Source organism: Tamandua tetradactyla, chromosome 23 (genome assembly GCF_023851605.1).
Source record: "Tamandua tetradactyla isolate mTamTet1 chromosome 23, mTamTet1.pri, whole genome shotgun sequence".
In the NCBI taxonomy this organism is placed as follows: Eukaryota; Metazoa; Chordata; class Mammalia; order Pilosa; family Myrmecophagidae; genus Tamandua; species Tamandua tetradactyla.
Genome location: NC_135349.1, coordinates 22,883,674 through 22,893,650, shown reverse-complemented (window position 1 = coordinate 22,893,650; position 9,977 = coordinate 22,883,674). Strand labels below are relative to the sequence as shown.

The 9,977-nt window shown below is 38.4% G+C and overlaps 1 pseudogene; it reads right to left on the bottom strand.

Annotated features, from left to right (window-relative positions):
• Positions 1–2,252: 2,252 nt before the first annotated feature.
• LOC143666717 (vomeronasal type-2 receptor 116-like) overlaps positions 2,253–9,977 on the bottom strand; it is a 53,632-nt pseudogene continuing 45,907 nt past the window's right edge.

Sequence of the window (9,977 nt, the reverse complement as noted above, 5' to 3'; positions counted from 1 at the left end):
CAAGTAGCCTAAATCATCATAACTCTTATACGAAATACTAGATAATGAAATGAATCCTAGAAATAAATATGGTAATAAACATGTATATTTAATGGAAAATAAAAACTTTGTAAAAGTTCATTGCTAAATATATCCAAGTATTTCAGACCAGTTTTCTGGTTCTGTATAAATCAGTATACAAAAACCAAATCCTTCCTATGTGCTTGTTCGTCCTGACTTAGCTGCTACAGGACAAAACCAAGGAGTTCACCTCTTAGCTTAGTATCTCGTGGAAGGAGACCTGGCAATGTTTCCTTGGCTCTGGTTCCTATCTAGCTTCTGTTGTCTCTCTCAGCTGGAAATGGGTATCTGCATTTTCAAATATCCTCAGCTAAGCTCTCCTTTGGCACTCCAAGCATATCCTCTTAAAGTACTAAACAAGAGCTACATCTCCATGGGAGTAATATAATCAAGACATCACACTCACAACTGGGTGTGTCACCTCTCCATAGAAACAACTTAATCTAAAGTTCCCACCCTACAATATTGGATCAGGATCAAGAGAACATAGCTGGGTTTGCCACTGTGGCTCAGCAGGCAAGAATGCTTGCTTGCCATGCCAGAGGACCTGGGTTCGATTCCCAGTGCCTGCCCATGTTAAAAAAAAAAAAAGAGAACATGGCTTTTCTGGGTACATAATTTCAACCAGAAAACTTGCATCGGTCAATGAAATGTGAGCTCAAGAGGTACATCCTCCTTTCGGCAGAAGATTTGTAAGCCATGGTGTGATGCTGCCATTTTTTCTCTACCTCTGTGACACCATCAGCAATTACAAGAGAGGGACCTTAGTGCTGAAGTCGGGACCCTGACTGATGGACTTGTAAAGTTAATGTCACATAGGGAAAGGTGGTTGATGCAGCTAGCATGAAACATGTTTAAATAATGAGATGCACCATGTTTCTGAATGAAAAGTTGTAATGAAGTACATACAGGCAAATTCTCCCCCAAATATATTTGATACTCAGGAGAAGTATAAAAGTCAACATCCCAACATTATTTTTAATGACATTTTTCAGTTGATTTTCAAGTAAAAGAGAAATTTGCAAAATATATGAGTCAACTTCGAAAAGAACAATGGGAAAAGACTTTTGTTACCACCTATCTAAACCTAACTTAAGATAGATTACATCAGTGAATACTTGATCAAACTCATAAATATATAGGGGCTTTTCTGTAATAAATGTAATATTTCAAACCAGCCAGAAAATAAGGTAATAATTAATGAATAATCTTGTAGGAGTTGGCTAGTATATGTGGGACATGCTTTAATTTGAGAGAGGTAAATAGAGAAAATATGAAAATGTAAGGACTTTGCCATTGATTGGTGGATTAGCAAAGACGCTAAAGGAAGGAACAATGACAATATATAGGATAACCAGTGTGGGCAACTTCAAACATCACCCTGAGAGAAAATTTAGTCTTGGAAAACCTGGGCCAGGACTACCAGACTAAGGCAGTAGATATTCTGCCCAATGCCCTCAAATGACAAATTTATGAGACACCAGGGTTTCAAAGAGAGAAGGAGTTTCTCGCTATACAAAAAACGGGAGATCAGATGGCCTATTGGTCTACAATTCTACCTGCCCAAGTCTATAGAGTTTGAGGTTTTTAAGGATTCTAACAAGGGCAGATAAGATCACTAAAATTACAATAGCAAATATAGGCAGAAGGGCAGGAAAACAGAATTATCACTTGGAAGGCAGGTATAGGGAGAAACAATTCACAAATGTAAAAGAGTGAAATTGTGCTAGAACCAGGTAATAGTTGATTCTGAGCTGATTCAGTTTCCTCCATTAGCATTAGAGGGTTTGGCCTTACAAGTTTCTAAAGTAAAAAAACAATGGATAAAGGAGTACTGGATTTTATTATCACAAAGGCAGAAGATAAAGGCTTTTACAATCATTATCAGAGATCAGGGCAGCTTCATTTCAGTTCAGAGACTTTAGGTATTGAACTCTCCCTACATTAACATACCAGAAAGTAAAATAAGAATATTTATAAATGATCCCTTAGTCATAATAATTTGCTAAATCCAAACTTCTTGGTTATATGAGTGTGAGTGTGTTACCCTTATCCTATCAAAAAGAGGAGAGCCACATGACAGTTGAAAACTGTAAAATTCATCCAATTCTCATCTTATTATCTCATATCTAATTAAAAGAATAATTTAATTGAGATTTGGAGTCCCACCTACCCGGGATATAAAAGTTTGCTCATCCCCCCACAGAACGTGTTTTATCCCTTATCCCCATCAGGGTGTTCCTCTCAGGTCTTAGCAGTATAATGTAGCACTTGGGAGCAAAGATGCATCCCAGGAGCCCAGTGCTGGAGGCCAAGATGGAAAAGACCTCCACAGCCACCATGACATTCCCTTTGGAGCTGTGGTAGACAGGAAGGAAGGTGACCCAGATGCTACAGAACACCAGCATGCTGAAGGTCAGGAGCTTGGCTTCATTGAAGGCATCAGGCAGGTTCCTGGCCAGGAAAGCCAAGGTGAAGCTCCCCAGGGCCAATGTCCTGGGAATCCTAGGACACAGTAGAAGGCTGTGATGGAGCCCTTATTACACTCAATGATGATGCTACCAGGCTCAGAATGAGTGTCTCTGTCAATGAAGGGGGGAGAAGTTCTCAGCCAGAGTCCACAAACAGTCAGCTGGATCAGGGAGCAGGAAGGAATGACAACATTTGGGGCTGCTGAGACCAACTACTGCCTCATCCTTCTTTCTGGTGTTGTAGCCTTGAAGGCCAGAATCACAGTGAGAGTTTTAGATAAAACTGTGGAAACAGCCACTGTAAATACAACTCCAAATGCCACTCATCGGAGAATGCAGGTGGCCGTGTTGGGACGGCCAATGAAGACCAAGGAGCAGAGAAAGCACAGGAGGAAGGAGGTGAGCAGGATGTAGTCAGAGTCTGGTTGTTGGCCTTGAATATGGAAGTATTTCAGTGTTTGACAAAGATCCCCAGGACCACAGCAGTGAGGAGAGAGATGCAGAGAGCTGTGCAGGCCAGAGCTGCCCCCACAGGGTCTCTGTAAGCCAGGAAGGACACGAACTTCTGCAGGCAGTGATCTCTCTCAGAATTGGGTAGTGAGAGTCTGGACACTTGAAACACCAACCATATCTGTTGAGAAATGTGAGATGTCAATGTTTCTGATTAGGTGATGTTCACTTCTTCAAGGATCCCCAAATTTCACAATTTGGTTTTCAATTTCCTCCTTACAAGTAATTAGCTGTCAAATTCAGGTTGTCAAACAAGAAGTAATTTATAATTAAAATAATCAACTTTTTCTTTTTTATGGAAGCACAAAAAATGTTTCTTCTGATTGTATGCATTCTCTGTTGCTTTTTATTCACATCATAAACCCTCATATTAGCCTGTTCATGTTATAATTTCCATCTCTGTGCCATATCTTGAATTTGTTATTTCAATTCCCAAAGCATTTCTTGAGACACTTCAGTGAGACAACAATGTGCTATGTTCAGGGATATAGAAATGATCAAGTCTAGACATTTTCACTTGAAATGCTTCAGAATAACTGTATTTAGGGTGCTTGAAATATTCTTAAATTCATTTTCCCATTATTTTAACCTGCTTTACATTTTTCTGGCATCAATCACTCATTCTTATAACAGTAACTTGAATTTTTATCTTTTATCCAATCAGCTCCAATTAGACATTAGTAATATTTCTTAAAATTAGGTCTTATCATTTTACTCCTTTGCCTGAAATAACACAATTGTCATTTTTTCTTTAGGATAATGTCCAAATGCAAAACATTCCAAAAAAATACCCATTGCAGTCTCAGTTCCACCCTCATCCCACTTCATCTTTCCACACTCATAAGTTTGATGCAAGCCTAGTTGTAATTCCCAAGTCATTTTATACCCTTAGACTGGCATGCCTGTATGCAAATGCCTCTTTTGCCTCTTCAAGCTTTTGTCATTTCCCTTAGTCAGGAAGAATTCACACCCATGATTATAAATTCTACTTGTGCCATCTCACCTGGGAAAGTCTTGAGCCCATTTGGTTTATCACCTCCATGCTTTCAGGGCATCCTTTTCATACCTCCATGAATTGCTCATACTTTGCAATTTTCTATTCATTTGTTTTATTTACATTACATTATTAAGGATGATAAAGGGCAGCCTTGTTTGGTTCAAAGAAAAGATATGAGAAAAGAAGTTTTAAATTGTAGCTTATTTCCCCGTAGGTATGTGATCTTAATTGTTTCAATCAATAGTAAAATGGAATTGATGATGAAATCCTCACCCCTTATGATACAATATGAGGTGAATGAGGGTTCATGCAATGGGTCTCTAACATCTTTCATCTCTCAATTAAGGACAGGTATCGGTGTCCTTTTCCATACTTATGGCCATCATAGTGTAGGGCATTTAAGGTTTGTGCTACCTTTTTTAATGAAAGACTGAGCAACTGCCTGAATTTTCAAAGTGCAACAAAATAAGAAAGCCAAATTTTCACCTCCCCAAAGTACAAATTTACAATTTTCACTGATACTAATGCTTTTTTTTCTTTCAGTCTATTATTTAAGCTTTCTGGCTAGTACTCTGAGCACCACATGTAAAAGTGTAACAAATTTGTGTGCCTTTAAATGTGCAAAGAACTATGTTTTTAGGTAGTCAAACTTGTTTTTAAATTTTATTGGTAATTGTTGCCATTGATTTTGCTTGGGGAATTGACCATGAAGATATACGATTGATATCTACCTTTTTCTATGGTTTCTGGTCTGTCTCTTGTAGGTTGTTACACAGTGGTACTTTTACTTTTGCAATGATCACAATGCTTTAGGACGATTTCACTGAATTTTACCTCACCCACTTTTCTTTGAACTACAGGAAGTTAGGAAGAATTATTGAAGGTATGGTGATTAAATTCAATATTTTGCTGAGTATCTAAAATAAAGTAGTAGAGAGGGTGTGGCCAAGATGGTGGCTTAGCAATGTGCGCATTTTAATTCATCCTCCAGAACAACTACTAAATAACCAGAAACAGTACAGAACAGCTCCTGGAGCCATATCAATGACTGGACACACAGCGTACCCCAGTCTGGACCAGCAGGACTGGCTGTGAGCCTCCCCAGAACCGTGAGTTCCCCAAGCCACTGCAGCCAGCACCCCTCCCCACAGACTGCTTCCCAGAGGGAAAGGAAAGAGACTTTAACAGCAGCAGGGGCTGAGTCCAACCAAACACCAGTTGTGGCATTAATTAACAAATTCTGACTACTAAAAATAGGCCCCCAGCTCAGGTGAACCTGGTCAAAGTGGAGGTCGCTCATTGGGCTAATGGAAAAAGAAAGAAAGGAAAGAAACAGAGGTTTTTGTGGCTGCATTTCTACAAAGGCTTGACTGCCTCTGGATTCAGCGGCAGGACTTTTCAGGCTACAACTGCCCCAGGCATAGGTAGTAACAAGCTCCTTTCAGGCAGGGCTTGTCTCGAGCCTGTGCCTTCCCCAGGGGAGGGGTGAAGCCCAACTCAGGTGGAATCCCTCCCTCAAGGAATTCAGAACCCAGGGCTTGGTAATTTGAAGCCACTAAAACCAGCCTACAACCTCTTCTCTGTCTCTACCAAGCCCAAAGCAGGGAAAGTCTTCCAAAGTTAAAGGTGCCACATAATCTTATGCTGGTGAGACCTGCAGGTAGACATGTGCCACATACTGGGCAGGATAAGAAAAACAGAGCCCAGAGACTTCACAGGAAAGTCTTTTAACCTTCTGGGTCTCACTTTCAGAGAAAACTGATGCAGGTGACTCCTCCCCCCAATAGGAGGTCAGTTTAGTCCAGCAAAACCAGGCTGGAGTCTATAATACCTACATAGACCCTCCTAGGGGTGGGGGGTGGGAAAAGGCACCATACAAGCATGGTAAGAAACAAGAAAACAAGAACCAAAAAATTCTCCTCGGTTAAACAAAACCTAAGCTAGAGGTCCAGAAAAAGCTAAACTGAAGGTCAAAGAACAGATAGACAACAAATTCATCCTCGAGAAAACCCTAGGTAAGAGAAGGGAAAGCAGTCTCCAGAATAAACTAATTAAGGTAATTAAATGTCTAGATGCCAGCAAAAAAATAACAAATCACACCAGTAAAATTGAAGATATGGCCCAGTCAAAGGAACAAACCAACAGTTCACATGAGATACAGGAGCTGAAACAATTAATTCAGAATATATGAACAGACATGGAAAACCTCATCAAAAACCAAATCAATGAATTGAGGGAGGATATGAAGAAGGCAAGGAATGAACAAAAAGAAAAAATGGAAAGTCTGAAAAAACAAATCACAGAACTCATGGGAATGAAAGGCACAGTAGAAGAGATGAAAAAAAACAATGGAAACCTACAATGGTAGATTTCTAGAGACAGAGATAGGATTAGTGAGCTGGAGGATGGAACATCTGAAATCCAACAAGCAACAGAAACTATAGGGAAAAAATGGAAAAATATGAGCAGGGACTCAGGGAATTGAGTGATAATATGAAGTGCATGAATATACGTGTTGTGGGTATCCCAGAAGGTGAAGAGAAGGGAAAAGGAGGAGAAAAACTAATGGAGGAAATTATCACTGAAAATTTCCCAACTCTTATGAAAGACTCAAAATTACAGATCCAAGAAGTGCAGCATACCCCAAAGAGAATAGATTCAAATAGATGTACTCCAAGACACTTACTGATCAGAATGTCAGAGGTCAAAGAGAAAGAGAGGATCTTGAAAGCATCAAGAGAAAAGCAATCCATCACATACAAGGGAAACCCAATAAGAAATAAAGTAGTACAACATTTTTTCATTTTGTATTATTTATTCAATAGTTTCATGTTCATGCATTTATTAATTCTAAGAATCTGTTTGCAAATACCTACTATGGTAAGAAACAGAACAATTAGCTGGGAAATGCAAATGATAAAAATGCCTTAGATAGGATTAGGGGAGTTGATAAAACAGTTTCATGATAGATGTGAACAGATATCAAAAGAGATTTCCATGAAAAATACCTGAGGTCTCTAAAATATGAAGATAAATAAGCCAGAAGGAAGCAGAATATCATTGTAGGAGTTAGAGTGTTCATCATAATGTGAAATTATTGAATAATTGAGTAACTGTGACTCTAAGGTCTTACTTCGGGCCCTTTTTATTTTCTTGGACAGATAAAGAAATGGGGCTGTGAGAAAGGTGTGGAGGTGTTATCTGTAGACCTGTACCTGTTTCATTAGAAATCTCATTTCTGGGGCAGGGGATGCATTCAAAGCAACAGACGGCATTTCCCTCTTGAGGGGTTTTACAGAATTCAGGGTTGCAACTTTTGCTGCATGGAGAATAGGGAGTTTAAAGAAAATTATAGAGAAACATGAATAATATCCATATGAACTATCTTATCCTGTTGGTAATCAACAAAATTCGCTAAAATGCACATAATTAGTTGACTGGAAGCACTTATACTTTATTATACAAAATGCAGACAATTTTTGAAATATATGCTTGATGTTATGCTTTCTTTATTTGATTGTTGTACAATTTTTAAATAATATTGTTCCAGGTACAGGGCAAGTTATAGTCATACAGGTTACCTTTCAAGGGAACTAAAGTGGGTACTGAATCTCATGGCAGTGTTTATTTTAAGCTATTTATGTGTAGCTCTGTAAATTCAATGTTGAAACTGTCTCCAACCTACATCTTTAAAATCGTTGGCCCACTCTATCCCCTCTTCATTTATGGAGAAATCTTGACCACATGGATCATGTGGAGCAAACTGTCTTACTTTCACCCATGCTCCAATTCCATGAGGAAAATTTACATAGTTGAGAATATTATACATGGCCTTTGAGATTCTCTTGTCATTGAAAGGTATCTGCTCACCAACACTGTTGTTAAAATGGACAGCCTTTAGAATGGCATGGAGCTACAAAAGATGCATAATTATGTGAACAAATAGGGCTTGGGTTTTTGAACACCTGAATTGTATTCACATCATTAAAACCTCTTAGATATATGACTTTACAAAATCTCTTTAAACCTTCATCAAAAACTACTCCAAGTTCTCAGCAGTTTCAATAAAGTCTTGCTCACGAAGCTCATATTGTACTTAATATCATAAACAGACATCTTTGAAGGATGGCTAAAGGACAGGAAGATCCAAGTAGTTTTCTATATAATGATTTTGACAAACCTTGCTTAAATTCAATCCAGCCATAAATACTTGAAATTTTAGAGTTTCAGGCTCATCTCCAAAATGGGTATAACAATATATCTGCTATATATTTGCAAATATCTGTTGCCTAAAGTTTTGAGAAATTAAATGTGATATTCTCTAAGTTCACCACCATAACAACTAGCAGTGAGAAGACACTAAGACCTGGTCCCATCCTACTGCCACTGATTGACTGCACATGCTACATCCAGATAGACATCAGGTCAGATAGATATTGAGGAACCCTTGTTACACAGTATTGTATTAGATTCATAGCTCACTATATTTCTTTTTTGGCATTTGCATCTACTTCCTGATGATTATTTCTACATAAACAGGTTGACCTAAACTAGATCCAATTCATGTTCCATAATAGACTATGAAAACTCACAGCATCTTCTCAATCCATGGAGCAAGTAACTCAAAGTATAATATTTGGCCTACAGTCTTGTTGAGCTTTGAAATTACATTTATGAATATGCATCAATATATGTTTTGGATCAATGAACTCAAATTAATCTAAAATCCTACCTGCCAAGGGTGAAACTTGAGTTTATTTCTTTTTCCAAGGTATGTCTTTCCACTGATTGAAGCAGCATTTCATGCAGAGATTGGGCCAGAGCATACACAGCATTATAGACATAGTAACTCCATTCAGAGGTGGTTGTGTCAAACTGGTGCAAAGGCAGAGACTCCAAGGAGGCACTTGGGACACAGGTCTCCAATTTATTAATTTCATTTTTATCCCTTTTCACCCCACACTGTACCTTACCTGTGGAAATTTGTAGATACCTAGCAATATCCCCATTTGAGCAGAAATTGACCAAGTGGTTCCTGTAACACCTGCTATAGACTTTCTCTCTCTTTCACAGAAATAATTAGAGATGCCAGACAGCCATATCAGGCAATTCTACAATGTTCTTTGTTCAACTGGGCAAGGAAATGTAGAGATCATATCCCAGAGACATGTTGGGTAACAGATGGAGGCTTTCATTGATATTATTAATAGCAAAAACAAATGTTAGAACAAAATAAATGCTGTAGTGTTTGGATAGTAACCTGCATGGAGAACATAAAGATGTTTTAGGAAAAATCTCAATTCCCATCTTTTGAGATTACTCCTAGTCAAGGATCTGGCATAAACTGGTAGGAGATGGGTGCCAGCCAACTTTATTATGTGCATCAATAGATGTCACTTCTATCATCCTTATCATTTAATCTCTCATAATTATTACAGTCATGTTTTATAAGCCCTAATTTAAGTGCTATTTGTTCTGATGTGGGAAATCAGTTACCGAAAATAAAGTATCATTAATAAAATTGTAGATCATAGTCAGGGTAGATTTTTGGAACAGGTTTAAATGGTTTCAATCCTCAAATCAATACCCACAAGTTCTGTTTTACACTCTTTACTTTAGAGAGTGGTTCCAGTTTTAACACCAGATGGAAGGGCTCAGGAATAGTGAGATACGTTCTGTTTACTGTCATGGAACCATAATAACTCAGTGCCAAGCACAAGATAGTATGAGAAATGACTGGGGCAGGCAGAGAAAAAGAGCATGAAAAGGATGAGAAAGAGCTCAGCAAAAGGCTATCCATCAGGTACCTTAGACTCTGCCTTGTTCACAGACTCAGGGATCTACAAATTTAAAAGTCATAATACATTTACAGAGATTCACAATTTTTATGACTGGGGAAGTTTGGTGAGAAGCACTTGAATCATTGAGAGAAGCATGAG